Genomic DNA, 15,572 nt, shown 5'->3' with positions numbered 1-15,572 from the left:
GCGAGACCCTGTCTCAAAAAAAAAAAAAAAAAAGATCTGTATGTTTGTTTAGCCATTGTGTTTATTTATGTTGCAAATATGAAGTGTTTCACAAGTTTGCATGTCAAACTTGTACAGGAGCCATACTAATCTTCTCTGTCTCATTCTAATGTTTTAGTATATGTGCTGCTGAAGCATGACTAGCCATTGGGTTTTGATTTTATAACTGTTTTCCAGAAGGCAAACTTCTAAGATCTTAAAGAGAAAGGTACCTCATTGCCATGTCCTCCCTCCCACCCCACTACACAGAGGCACTTTCTTCTACAATGCACACTATATCATCCAACTCTTACAAATATCTAAAGAGATGCTGTCATCAGCTTTTTAGACATAAGGAAGCTGAGACTCACAGGAAGGACATTTCTCAAAGCTACTCAGGAAGCAAGGGAACAACGCAAGCGTCAATAACAGTTATTCCATATTGGAGCATGACTGACTGGATGAATATATGTTTGTTTTTGCTATACAGCTAACATTAACTGGTTCTAAGACTGAATACTGTATTAAAATTGTTATTAAAATACATACTCCTATAACAAGAAGGGACATGTAAGACAAAATAGGAAAGATGAAAAGGTTTTAAAGACACAGGAGAGGCTAAAGAAGTGATTTTTAATGGATACACTCTGGGAGAAATTCTCAACTACCTCCCTACAAATGGGTGATATTAGTCACTTAGGGTGGCTGCCTTTTTTCTGAAAGCTATCAGACATCTCCATGGGCAAAATAAAGAAAGAGACACCCTACGGTTTATTTATGTACATATCATGGTAGCACTCTGTGGTTTTCAGACAAATTGAAACTCCATCATATGCTGCTTTTAAAGTCCAAATAACTAAAATAAAAACTCCCAGGCACAGCAAAGGCAAAATACTGTCAGCTGCATGTGCTTAGGAGACACATGTCTCTACAAGCAACATGTACATCTCTCTTCTCAAGCAAACGTTTAAAGGAACTGGCACAGTAACAAACAAGGGGAAATATGAAGATCAGCTTTAAAGTCAGGATTTTGTTTTTGTGGAGTCGAATTTATTTCAAGAAATCCAGATTATTAAATTCACCTAGTCGTCCTTAAATGCTGAAGTCCAAAAGACTAGTATTTAAGACCCAAGTCTATCACTTATAAGTGTCAGTCAGACCTTGGCCATGTTACATAATCGCTCTCAATCTGTTTCCTCAAAATAATACCGCTTAACAAAGGATTAAATAAAATGTGCATATAAAGCACCACACACAGACCGTAGTGTATACTGAGAGTTTTATTTCAGCATTAGAACACATGAGAGGCTGGTGAAGTGGCTCACGCCTGTAATCCCAACACTCTGGGAGGCCAAGGAGGGCGGATCACAAGGTCAGGAGTTCGAGACCAGTCTGGCCAATATGGTGAAACTCCGTCTCTACTAAGAATACAAAAATTAGCCGGGCGTGGTGGCAGGCACCTGTAGTCCCAGCTACTTGGGAGGCTGAGGCAGGAGAATCGCTGGAACCCGGGAGGCGGAGGTTGCAGTGGGCCGAGATCGTGCCATTGCACTCCAGCCTAAGTGACAGAGTGAGACTCTGTCTCAAAAAAAAAAAAAAAAAAAAAGGAAGCATTGGAAGTGGGGGAGTCACTGAAGCACACTGATTTAAATTACTACTCAATTAGACTAAATTTTAAAAAAATCATGATTTTCTTTGTCCCCCTCCCCAACTCACACACAAAAAGCCAACACTATACTAAATCATAGAAGATAGTCAAGGTCAAGATTTTCACCTTGTTCTCCAGCTATCATTGTTTCCCTCCCTACTTCTATTTTGGATTAAGGTATTTCAGGGGCCACCAAATCAAAGTAGAACAGAAGAAGGAAAGCAAGAGAAAATGAGAAGTAGGAACTAGAAAAGCCAGTATCAGAAAAGCAGACAGCATTTCCCCACTATACTAGCAAAGCTTACCAGGCTATATTCAACAGGTAAATCCTGATGGATGGCTGACACTGGGTTCAAGACACTAGTCCACACGCTCTGCATACTGAACACCCTAAGGTAGTTCAGGGAGAAACTGAGGGGGAAGACGGAGAAAACGCACCTCACGGTTCATTCTGTATGTCACTATCTTACACACAGGAGTTTCAATGTTTTGGTACCAATAAAGGCCAACTATCAGTTCTCCATGGAAGCAGCAAAATATAAAAATATCCTTGAAATCAGTACAGGGCCCTTCTGCTAGGGTCTGGTGATGTGGTTTTGAGATTCTTTGTCTTGGATCATTCCTCGTTTGTTGGACCCACAAATAATGGTCCTGCCTAGAACCATCACCACAAGCAAGAGTGAAAAAGTGCCAGAAGACTAGGATAGTGGGTAAAAAAACTCAACATTTTTCCTCATGACTAACCTTGGGTGGCCCTAACAAGTTATGTAAGGTTTTGTTTCTTCAGAAAGACACTCCATTTTTAGAACATCTCTAGGCACAAAAATTAGTCACGTAACTGAAAGACAAGAAAATTTTAAGCATATGTTATAAATAAATGTGAATATTAGGGGTGTGTATCCAAACACATGAATTGCTCTTAAAAGAATAAGACAAAAACATCAAACATATTTGAAATCAGAGAGATGTCTTTTGGGAACTGAACTCTCGCCATGAGCAGGAGAAAACCAGAAAGGTCTTCATGGGTTCTGGTATCTGTTCAACCATTAATTCATGATGTGTTGCTGGAAAAAAATCACAAACATCTTCAAGCCTCATTTTCCTTATCTGTATCTGCCCAAGATCTCACTGGGTTCTTGTAAGAATCAAATATGAGAACACAGTCATTCCTCAAGTATGGCCCAGACCAGCAGCATCAGGAAGCCAGGAACTTGTTCAAATGCAGTTGAGTCCCGCCCAGTCCTAATAAATGAGAAACTTCAGCAATCGGTTATTCTGACGCACCTTGAAGTCTGAGAACCACTGCACAAAAACTGATACAATCTGAAACATCTTAAAACACTGGAGTGTTGTTATTATGGAAAAAATTAAGAATCATACATTGAAGATTTTAAGAACTTTCACTTACAGTTGGATAAAGAAGAGGTTATGTGTGGCTTTTGTTGTTGTTTTTGTTGTTGCTGTTGAAACAAGGTGTCACTCTGTCACCCAGGCTGGAGTGCAGTGGTATTATTATAGCTCACTGTAGCCTTGAATTCCTGAGCTCAAGCGATCTTCCTTCCTCAGCCTCCCAAGCAGCTGGAACCACAGGCATGTGCCATCATGCTCAGCTAATTTTTGTTTTATTTACTTATTTACTTTTTTAATTTATAAAAAAAGAGGTTTCATTGAAGAAATTGGCAAAAAGAAACAGGCTACAGAACTCATGCAACTTCAGAACCCAGCAGGACAGTCATTAAATCTTAAAGCTCCAAAATAACCTGGCTCATTTTTAATTTTTCTTTTGTAGTGATGAAGTCTTGCTATGTTGCCCAGGCTGGTGTTGAACTCCTGGGCCGAAGCGATCCTCCTACCTCAACCTCCCAAAGTGCTGGAATTACAGGCATGAGCCACTGTGCCTAACCTATGTGTGGCTTTTTTAAACCCAAGATTTGCAGTTAATGTAAATGCTACAATAAAATAAAATCCAAAATTATGGTACCTATCAATGTTAAAATGCACTATTATTTCCTTGTAACTTTAAAAGGGTTGAGGGAAAAGAAATAAAATTGGTAACGATTGTAATGATTACATATTCTTTAAAAGAGTAAATATGAGACTAAATGTATTTCAATCCAATTATTGACAAACAAAGAGTGAACTTGAGATTAGCTCCCTCTAGGGAAAAAAGGAGAACAGTAAGTCTTCCTGGGATCTTTACATTTTCTTGGCAAGAGTAATGCATTCATTGCTTTTAAAAAGGTAAAAGGTAAAGTCAAAAAAAAAAAAGAAATGTAGTTACAAAAGATGCATTTCAATTGATAATGGAGGCCTTTAATGTAATGCTTATAGGAAATCTTTGAGGAGTTCTAATAAGTACAGCCAAATTAAGAACAAAATATGCTAAGAAAACAGAGAAGTCATATTAAGATTGTTTTTCATTCTATATTCTAGTTAAACCCAATAAAACATGTTAAGACAAACAAAAGAATTCCACTTTAGAAATATCCTTAGGTCTCATTTATCATCATATCTTGTTTATTACATCCAGTTAAGAAAATATGGTACTACAGCCTCTGACAAATTAGAGACAACCCGAGAGCCACATTGGTAGAAACATACAGATCTGAAAAAATTCTGGGGTGAAAGTAAGGAAGAGGAGACTGGAAGAAAAAATTAACATTTAAAATACAATAAGATCATATAGAAATAGAAATAGTTCAATGAAAAGACTTGTCCATAAAAAGCAAAATTACCAACTATCTGGAGATTTAGACTGTACTGATGAAGATATTCTTCAGAATATGTTTATTTGTATGATCTTTTATGCACCCTTCAATAAAACTCTAGACCAAGTCCCTATGACAAAAGAGGCAGCCCCAGCAGTGGCCTTGTGGTTTGGCCTGATGTATAGAGACAGCAAGCCGCCATTCACTCACCCACCACTATCACACCGGCGCCCCACGTTTCTCTCCAAGCTTCTTCCCCACAGTATAAATCAGATCCAAATTGGCTGCTAGTCATAATGAGCAGAAAGGATGGAGAAGCCTTACGGTTACCTTAGACACAGCCCTAGTGGTCTTCTCCTATTTCCTCAGAGATGGCCTCCGCCAGCAGCACAACGGCACGCTTCCTGTAAATCTACAATCAGTTCTTCCAAGCCGCAGACGGCTACTATGGTCCGCGACGCTCTCCAGGTACTCTCGCTTCTTTTTCTCCCTCTTTAATTCTAGGCCTTCTTTTCTTTCTTCCCTGACTTTGTGTCCCCTTTCAAACTTTCCCTTTTATACAAACATACACCAAAATGGCAAAAGCAGCAAAACATCCTAAATCATGCTCACTCAAGCCAGTGCTGGGGAACAAAATGGATACAAATTGATCGTTATGTCCTCTTTCATTTGGGGGTGGTACACAATTGAGAGAGGTATGCTGTTTTTATGTACTTCTCTATAACTGCAGCTCTAAAGGTTCCTCGTTCCATCATGAAATTTAAGAGGTACATGAGCAATGGCACTATACTGGCAAAGTTAAAACAAAAGATGTATTAACCTCGGGGTTGTTGTTTTAAAAAAGTATCACGGGGGTCTACATACTTCCTAAAGAGAAAAGTAAACATTTTTTTGAACATTTTATATGCTACAGTTTTTGTGGGTTTTTTTTTGTTTTTTTGGGTTTTTTTGAGATGGAGTCTCGCTCAGTCACCCAGGCTGGAGTGCAGTGGCACGATCTCACCTCACCACAACCTCCACCTCCCAGGTTCAAGTGATTCTCCTGCCTCAGCCTCCCGAGTAGCTGGGACTACGGGTACGCGCCATCATGCCCGGCTAATTTTTGTATTTAAGTAGAGACAGGGTTTCACTATATTGGCCAGGCTGGTCTTGAACGCCTGATCTCATGATCCACCTGCTTAGGTCCTCCCAAAGTGCTGGGATTACAGGCGTCAGCCACTGCGCCCAGCTGCATGCCACAGTTTTTCACAAACATTGTCTCACGAGTAGACATGCCAAACCTAGCCATCTAGAGCTGTGCTATCCAAAAGGCAGTCACTAACCACATGTAGCTATTTAAAGTTAAAACATAATTAAAATTAAATTTGAAATTCAATTCCTCAGTCACATTCAACGCATTTCAAGTGTTTGATACACGAAAATGGCTACTGACTGCCATATTGCACAACAAAGAGAGAACATTTCCATTATCACAGAAATTCTATGGCGCAACAATGATCTAAGTCTCCTTCATGAAGATTTTCCATAAAAATGTCTCAAGAATTACACTGGGTCCCTCGTACAATGAAGATTAATTCTCTCACACTAAAGCTGTAATTACAATCCACATACATGTGCTGTCTTGTACCTGCAGCCAGGTTTTCACCACTGCCAGTTTCTGTGCTATACTTGGCCTACTGACAGCTCCAGTCTTTTACAAACTCTCACTACATCCTAACCTCTCTTGAATGTCTGGCAAAGGTTTGGATCAAAAAAGACATCACATTTTTGCCCATATGACATAATATTTATAGTTTCCTGGAAATTTATTGGCCCATATGAAGTGGGATCCCCGGGGCAGTGACAAAACTAAGTTTATGCTACTGAGGTTTTGCTTGCCCAGGAAATATAAAAAACTTGTGACTGTGAAGTCACTAAATAAACTAATGGTTTTAATAATGAGGGCAAAAAAATATTTTAATAGGTACAATGTCATTATCAAACCACAGAAAAAGCTATACCAGAAATAGAGTTCAATTTTGGTTAGATTTCCTTTAAAGTCTCATAGGACTCATGTGGCACGGGGCCTCTGTGACAACAGGTAAATTTTCATAAATGCTTAAGCACATCTAGACTCTATTCCAGTGACCTACAAGGTAATAACATCATTCTGTCAGTTTCAGAGGTACATTCACATCCTATTCTCCAAAACCAGAAATCACCCAGGAATTCCTAGACCATATGACATGTTGCTGAAGGAACACACAAATACATACACACAAATGTGCGCACACACACACACACGCACTGAAAGAATACTGTAACCATTCACCTTTCTTCTAAATTTTACCTTCTGTGGTAAATTTCCCTGTGTTGACAAAGAATGCCTCTCACTAAGTTATGACCCTGCAGGTCACTGTAACACAACATCGCATACCTGGATTATTATAATGGGTGAAGGGTTCTTACATATAGCTCAACAGAGGTTAGGAAGCCCTATGAACACTCGGAATTTGCTTCATTTTTAGCCAAAAGGGGTCAGAGCCTTTGTCAATACCAGCTGTTGCAGTGGTTGGCTGCCTGTGATAATACACTGCCTTTCACCTGAAAGAATGAATGGGTGTTTCTCAGAGTAATATCTTACGATACAGAGGATGATACTGTCTTTAAAGCTAGTGAAAATCAATTTTACTGTCACTTCTTTATTAAAAAAAAAAACCTCCCTTTGCAGAAATATCACTGAGATGTCATGTTTAAATTTTTTTTCTACTTCATACTATTTATAAGCCAATATTTAAAGATTTTTGGCAGTTCTTGAGGCCTAGGCGGGGTGATATTTGCCCAGAATACATCTGATGTGGTGTCCTGGTTGTTTCTAAACTTCCTGTTTTGACTGATCAGTGCTTGTGCAGTGCTTGTTATTAAGTACTAGACAGTAACTCCTGGGTGCAGACACTGCTCTTTGTCTTAATTCCTTTGTGTAATTCAGATAGTAAATGTCCAGCAAAAAGCAAGATTCCAAGGGGTAAATTCAACTGCTGACCCATTTGCATTTCTAATTCTAATCCAAGTTAAATAAATGAAAAATCCACTGTAAAAGAGAAGCACAAAAGGCAAAATCTTCACAATCATTACCCAGGGAATCACTGCTTTGTATAAAATCATTAAAAATTATCTTGAAAAATAATAAAAGCAAGTTGACTGAGACAATTATACAATTTTAAGAAATGTTTTTAGAAATGTTCTTCTAAGTATTGTTCTTTTTAAATTTTATTTTTGGCAATTCTCGAATGTAACTACAATACAACATTCTTTCCCCAAAGAAAAACAAATTTTAAACTATTTATTTAACACTTTTGGCCACCAACACTTAACACAAATAGTTGCTTAGTACAGCAGCTCAAGCAGCTTAAAAAATTTAAAAGTTAAAACTTTCGTAGGGCCTAGAAGCAAAGAAAACTCATTAGCAATAAGCATAAATAGTGCCCAAATCTTGTTTTCTAAAACTATTCTCCAATAAAAGAAAACAGGGCACATTGAAGAAATGGCTGCTTCTAGGATATGAGCAGGAAACATAAAAAATGGGCCTGAAGCATCTTGTAGTGCCAGAAAGTGAGGAGGTGCTAAAGAAAGAAAAAAAAAAACTCCACAATGATGAGGATATGTCAAACGGACACAGAAATCAACTGAAAATGTTCCCTGCAGCCAAAAGTTAGAATATTTTGGGCAGGAACATAAAGTAGTATTGGATTATAACTAGAGGTATAAAATAAATTGTGTATCAATACATACTGGTATTAATAAAAGACAAAACCTCCTGTTCAGAGGAATTCCAAATAATTTACATATTAAATACTCCTCCTTCAAGGAGGTGGAACGTGGCTCCCCACTCCTTAAGTGTGGGCAGTGCCTAGTGACGTCCCTGTGACGAGGACAGTGTGGAAGGGAAAAGGAGGAACTCTGCAGTGGCGAAGCCTGACAAACACGACCTCAGCCAGGTGATCAAGGTCAAAATCAACAACAAGTCAAGTCGATAGAGCATATTCCAGGTAGGATGTAATGAAAACGGCACTTTATCTCTGTGGTCTTCCTCCCCAAAATCCGTAATTCCACTCTAATCATGAAAAAAATTTCAGACAGATATTACCTTCTTTCCACGTAAGGTCCATTCTACAAAATACCTGACCAATATTCCTCCAAACTGTCAAGGATCATCAAAAACAAAGAAAGTATGAAAAACTATACCAACCAAGAGAAGCCTAAAGCAACAAGAGGACCAAAAATAACGTGGCATGCTGTGTGGCATACTGGTACAGACACTGGGTAAAAACCAAGGGAAACTGAATAAAGTATGGACTTTAGTTAATAGCAGTATATCAATATTGGTTCATTAATTGTAAAAATGCACCATAGTAATACAAGGTGTCAATAGGGAAAACTGTGTACAGGATACATAGGGGAACACTCTGTACTATTCACAATTTTGCTGTAAATCTATACTTTCTAAAATGTAAAGTCTATTTTAAAAATTTTTTTTATTTTTTTATTTTTTTATTTTTATTTTTATTATTATTATACTTTAAGTTTTAGGGTACATGTGCACAATGTGCAGGTTTGTTACATATGTATCCATGTGCCATGTTGGTGTGCTGCACCCATTAACTCGTCATTTAGCATTAGGTATATCTCCTGATGATTTCCCTCCCCCCTTCCCCCACCCCACAACAGTCCCCGGAGTGTGATGTTCCCCTTCCTGTGTCCATGTGTTCTCATTGTTCAATTCCCACCTAGGAGTGAGAACATGCAGTGTTTGGTTTTTTGTCCTTGCGATAGTTTACTGAGAATGATGGTTTCCAGTTTCATCCATGTCCCTACAAAGAACATGAACTCATCCTTTTTTATGGCTGCATAGTATTCCATGGTGTATATGTGCCACATTTTCTTAATCCAGTCTATCGTTGTTGGACATGTGGGTTGGTTCCAAGTCTTTGCTATTGTGAATAGTGCCACAATAAACATACATGTGCATGTGTCTTTATAGCAGCATGATTTATAGTCCTTTGGGTATATACCCAGTAATGGGATGGCTGGGTCAAATGGTATTTCTAGTTCTAGATCCTTGAGGAATCGCCACACTGACTTCCACAATGGTTGAACTAGTTTACAGTCCCAGCAACAGTGTAAAAGTGTTCCTATTTCTCCACATCCTCTCCAACACCTGTTGTTTCCTGACTTTTTAATGATGGCCATTCTAACTGGTGTGAGATGGTATCTCATTGTGGTTTTGATTTGCATTTCTCTGATGGCCAGTGATGATGAGCATTTTTTCATGTGTTTCTTCGCTGCATAAATGTCTTCTTTTGAGAAGTGTCTGTTCATGTCCTTTGCCCACTTTATGATGGGGTTGTTTGTTTTTTTCTTGTAAATTTGTTTGAGTTCATTGTAGATTCTGGATATTAGCCCTTGTCAGATGAGTAGGTTGCAAAAATTTTCTCCCATTTTGTAGGTTGCCTGTTCACTCTGATGGTATTTTCTTTTGCTGTGCAGAAGCTCTTTAGTTTAATTAGATCCCATTTGTCAAATTTGGCTTTTGTTGCCATTGCTTTTGGTGTTTTAGTCATGAAGTCCTTGCCCATGCCTATGTCCTGAATGGTATTGCCTAGGTTTTCTTCTAGGGTTTTTATGGTTTTAGGTCTAACATGTAAGTCTTTAATCCATCTTGAATTAATTATTGTATAAGGTGTAAGGAAGGGATCCAGTTTCAGCTGTCTACATATGGCTAGCCAGTTTTCCCAGCACCATTTATTAAATAGGGAATCCTTTCCCCATTGCTTGTTTTTGTCAGGTTTGTCAAAGATCAGATAGTTGTAGCTACGTGGCATTATTTCTGAGGGCTCTGTTCTGTTCCATTGATCTATGTCTCTGTTTTGGTACCAGTAACATGCTGTTTTGGTTACTGTAGCCTTGTAGTATAGTTTGAAGTCAGGTAGCGTGATGCCTCCAGCTTTGTTCTTTTGGCTTAGGATTGACTTGGCGATGCGGGCTCTTTTTTGGTTCCATATGAACTTTAAAGTAGTTTTTTCCAATTCTGTGAAGAAAGTTATTGGCAGCTTGATGGGGATGGCATCGAATCTATAAATTACCTTGGGCAGTATGGCCATTTTCACGATATTGATTCTTCCAACCCATGAGCATGGAATGTTCTTCCATTTGTTTGTATCCCCTTTTATTTCATTGAGCAGTGGTTTGTAGTTGTCCTTGAAGAGGTCCTTCACATCCCTTGTAAGTTGGATTCCTAGGTATTTTACTCTCTTTGAAGCAATTGTGAATGGGAGTTCACTCATGATTTGGCTCTGTGTTTGGCTGTGATTGGTGTACAAGAATGCTTGTGATTTTTGTACACTGATTTTGTATCCTGAGACTTTGCTAAAGTTGCTTATCAGCTTGAGGAGATTTTGGGCTGATACAATGGGGTTTTCTAGATATACAATCATGTCATCTGCAAACAGGGACAGTTTGACTTCCTCTTTTCCTAATTGAATACCCTTTATTTCCTTCTCCTGCCTGATTGCCCTGGCCAGAACTTCCAGCACTATGTTGAATAGGAGTGGCGAGAGAGGGCATCCCTGTCTTGTGCCAGTTTTCAAAGGGAATGCTTCCAGTTTTTGCCCATTCAGTATGATATTGGCTGTGGGTTTGTCATAGATAGCTCTTATTATTTTGAGATACATCCCATCAATACCTAATTTATTGAGAGTTTTTAGCATGAAGGGTTGTTGAATTTTGTCAAAGGCCTTTTCTGCATCTATTGAGATAATCATGTGGGTTTTGTCTTTGGTTCTGTTTATATGCTGGATTACATTTATTGATTTGTGTATGTTGAACCAGCCTTGCATCCCAGGGATGAAGCCCACTTGATCATGGTGAATAAGCTTTTTGATGTGCTGCTGGATTCGGTTTGCCAGTATTTTATTGAGGATTTTTGCATCAATGTTCATCAGGGATATTGGTCTGAAATTCTCTTTTTTGGTTGTGTCTCTGCCAGGCTTTGGTATCAGGATGATGCTGGCCTCATAAAATGTGTTAGGGAGGATTCCCTCTTTTTCTATTGATTGGAATAGTTTCAGAAGGAATGGTATCAGTTCCTCCTTGTACCTCTGGTAGAATTCAGCTGTGAATCCATCAGGTCCTGGACTCTTTTTGGTTGGTAAGCTATTGATTATTGCCACAATTTCAGAGCCTGTTATTGGTCTATTCAGAGATTCAACTTCTTCCTGGTTGAGTCTTGGGAGGGTGTATTTGTCAAGGAATTTATCCATTTGTTCTAGATTTTCTAGTTTATTTGCGTAGAGGTGTTTGTAGTATTCTCTGATGGTAGATTGTATTTCTGTGGGATCGGTGGTGATATCCCCTTTATCATTTTTTATTGTGTCTCTTTGATTCTTCTCTCTTTTCTTCTTTATTAGTCTTGCTAGCAGTCTATCAATTTTGTTGATCTTTTCAAAAAACCAGCTCCTGGATTCATTAATTTTTTGCAGGGTTTTTTGTGTCTCTATTTCCTTCAGTTCTGCTCTGATTTTAGTTATTTCTTGCCTTCTGCTAGCTTTTGAATGTGTTTGCTCTTGCTTTTCTAGTTCTTTTAATTGTGATGTTAGGGTGTCAATTTTGGATCTTTCCTGCTTTCTCTTGTGGGCATTTAGTGCTATAAATTTCCCTCTACACACTGCTTTGAATGTGTCCCAGAGATTCTGGTATGTTGTGTCTTTGTTCTCGTTGGTTTCAAAGAACATCTTTATTTCTGCCTTCGTTTCGTTATGAGCCCAATAGTCATTCAGGAGCAGGTTGTTCAGTTTCCATGTAGTTGAGTGGTTTTGAGTGAGTTTCTTAATCCTGAGTTCTAGTTTGATTGCACTGTGGTCTGAAAGACAGTTTGTTATAATTTCTGTTCTTTTACATTTGCTGAGGAGAGCTTTACTTCCAACTATGTGGTCAATTTTGGAATAGGTGTGGTGTGGTGCTGAAAAAAATGTATATTCTGTTGATTTGGGGTGGAGAGTTCTGTAGATGTCTATTAGGTCTGCTTGGTGCAGAGCTGAGTTCAATTTCTGGGTATCCTTGTTAACTTTCTGTCTCGTTGATCTGTCTAATGTTGACAGTGGGGTGTTAAAATCTCCCATTATTATTGTGTGGGAGTCTAAGTCTCTTTGTAGGTCACTCACAACTTGCTTTATGAATCTGGGTGCTCCTTTATTGGGTGCATATATATTTAGGATAGTTAGCTCTTCTTGTTGAATTGATCCCTTTACCATTATGTAATGGCCTTCTTTGTCTCTTTTGATCTTTGTTGGTTTAAAGTCTATTTTATTAGAGACTAGGATTGCAACCCCTGCCTTTTTTTGTTTTCCATTTGCTTGGTAGATCTTCCTCTATCTCTTTATTTTGAGTCTATGTGTGTCTCTGCACGTGAGATGGGTTTCCTGAATACAGCACACTGATGGATCTTGACTCCTTATCCAATTTGCCAGTCTGTTTCTTTTAATTGGAGAATTTAGCCCATTTACATTTAAAGTTAATATTGTTATGTGTGAATTTGATCCTGTCATTATGATGTTAGTTGGTTATTTTGCTCGTTAGTTGATGCAGTTTCTTCCTAGCCTCAATGGTCTTTACAATTTGGCATGTTTTTGCAGGGGCTGGTACCGGTTGTTCCTTTCCATGTTTAGTGCTACCTTCAGGAGCTCTTTTGGGGCAGGCCTGGTGGTGACAAAATCACTCAGCATTTGTTTGTCTGTAAAGTATTTTATTTCTCCTTCACTTATGAAGCTTAGTTTGGCTGGATATGAGATTCTGGGTTGAAAATTCTTTCCTTTAAGAATGTTGAATATTGGCCCCCACTCTCTTCTGGCTTGTAAAGTTTCTGCTGAGAGATCAGCTGTTAGTCTGATGGGCTTCCCTTTGTGGGTAACCCAACCTTTCTCTCTGGCTGCCCTTAGCATTTTTTCCTTCATTTCAACTTTGGTGAATCTGACAATTATGTGTCTTGGAGTTGCTCTTCTCGAGGAGTATCTCTGTGGCGTTCTCTGTATTTCCTGAATCTGAATGTTGGCCTGCCTTGCTGGATTGGGGAAGTTCTCCTGGATAATATCTTGCAGAGTGTTTTCCAACTTGGTTCCATTCTCCCTGTCACTTTCAGGTACACCAGTCAGACGTAGGTTTGGTCTTTTCACATAGTACCATATTTCTTGGAGGCTTTGTTCATTTCTTTTTGTTCTTTTTTCTCTAAACTTCCCTTCTCACTTCATTTCATTCATTTCGTCTTCCATCACTGATACCCTTTCTTCCAGTTGATCGCATCGGCTACTGAGGCTTCTGCATTCTTCATGTAGTTCTTGAAACTTGGCTTTCAGCTCCATCAGCTCCTTTAAGCACTTCTCTGCATTGGTTATTTTAGTTAAACATTCGTCTAATTTTTTTTCAAAGTTTTCAACTTCTTTGCTATTGGTTTGAATTTCCTCCTGTAGCTCGGAGTAGTTTGATCATCTGAAGTCTTCTTCTCTCAACTTGTCAAAGTCATTCTCCGTCCAGCTTTGTTCCGTTGCTGGTGAGGAACTGCGTTCCTTTGGAGGAGGAGAGGTGCTCTGCTTTTTAGAGTTTCCAGTTTTTCTGCTCTGTTTTCTCCCCATCTTTGTAGTTTTTTCTACTTTTGGTCTTTGATGATGGTGATGTACAGATGGATTTTTGGTGTGGGTGTCCTTTCTGTTTGTTAGTTTTCCTTCTACCAGACAGGACCCTCAGCTGCAGGTCTGTTGGAGTTTGCTAGAGGTCCAATCCAGACCCTGTTTGGCTGGGTGTCAGCAGCGGTGGCTGCAGAACAGCAGATTTTTGTGAACTGCAAATTCAGCTGTCTGATCGTTCCTCTGGAAGTTTTGTCTCAGAGGAGTACCCAGCCGAGTGAGGTGTCAGTCTGTCCCTACTGGGGGGTGCCTCCCACTTACACTGCTCGGGGGTCAGGGACCCAGTTTAGGAGGCAGTCTACCTGTTCTCAGATCTCCAGCTGCGTGCTGGGAGAACCACTACTCTCTTCAAAGCTGTCAGACAGGGACATTTAAGTCTGCAGAGGTTACTGCTGACTTTTTGTTTGTCTGTGCCCTGCCCCCAGAGGTGGAGGCTACAGAGGCAGGCAGGCCTCCTTGAGCTGTGGTGGGCTCCACCCAGTTCGAGCTTCCTGGCTGCTTTGTTTACCTAAGCAAGCCTGGGCAATGGCGGGCGCCCCTCCCCCAGCCTGGCTGCTGCCTTGCAGTTTGATCTCAGACTACTGTGCTAGCAATCAGCGAGACTCCGTGGGCACAGGACCCTCCGAGGCAGGCGAGGGACACAATCTCCTGGTGTGCCATTTTCCAAGTCTGCTGGAAAAGCACAGTATTAGGGTGGGAGTGACCTGATTTTCCAGGTGCCGTCTGTCACCCCTTTCTTTGACTATGAAAGGGAACTCCCTTTGTGCTTCCCGAGTGAGGCAATGCCTCGCCCTGCTTCGGCCCGCGCACGGTGCGCTGCACCGACTGTCCTGCACCCACTGGTTGGCACTCCCTAGTGAGATGAACCCGGTACCTCAGATGGAAATGCAGAAATCACCCATCTTCTGTGTCGCTCAAGCTGGGAGCCGTAGACCGGAGCTGTTCCTATTCGGCCATCTTGGCTCCACCCCCTATTTAAAAAATTTAAACAATCTTTCCAACACTATATCATACTACATACAATTAAAAATATTTATTTGTTTGCCATTGTAACTGTGGTTAAGAGTGTGGGCTAGGATCAAACTGCTTGGATCTGAATCCCGTTCCCCTAAGTTGATTTTTACTATTAATAGTTATGTGCTTGACCTGTACACAGTATATAGCTAACATGGGCCCATTCTGACATCAGTTATATTCAGCAGTCTTTGCTTTCCCAGTAAGAGAAAACAAGACAAATAAGGCCTAATCAGCCCAAAGCTTCCTGTCATAGGGTAGCCATATTTAGTAAAGAACCAGGCAACACATGCTGAGTATCACAGGGACTAAACCTGGGGCAAACTGGACCCCCGTTCACAGTCAAGGCAGGTTCTCTTTCCCAAGAACAGATGTAACCAGCAATGTGATTAATGCCTCTGGGCAAAGGGCAGGACTGATTTTAAGAGCTGTCAGCAATTTCACATGATATGAACTCTGTTTATTTCTAAT

At 39.8% G+C, this 15,572-nt stretch overlaps 1 protein-coding gene and 1 non-coding gene across 2 annotated transcripts in view; both read right to left on the bottom strand.

The window, feature by feature from the left end:
* SMYD3 (SET and MYND domain containing 3) overlaps positions 1-15,572 on the bottom strand; it is a 749,402-nt gene that overhangs the window by 426,428 nt on the left and 307,402 nt on the right. The gene's annotated exons all lie outside the window — the stretch shown is intronic.
* LOC115835269 lies at positions 73-177 on the bottom strand. Its single transcript, XR_004030260.1, has one exon. It is a non-coding gene; the product is annotated as a U6 spliceosomal RNA (small nuclear RNA).

The sequence above is a fragment of the Nomascus leucogenys genome, chromosome 5, assembly GCF_006542625.1.
Source record: "Nomascus leucogenys isolate Asia chromosome 5, Asia_NLE_v1, whole genome shotgun sequence".
In the NCBI taxonomy this organism is placed as follows: domain Eukaryota; kingdom Metazoa; phylum Chordata; class Mammalia; order Primates; family Hylobatidae; genus Nomascus; species Nomascus leucogenys.
This window is presented reverse-complemented; position numbering and strand designations above follow the sequence as displayed.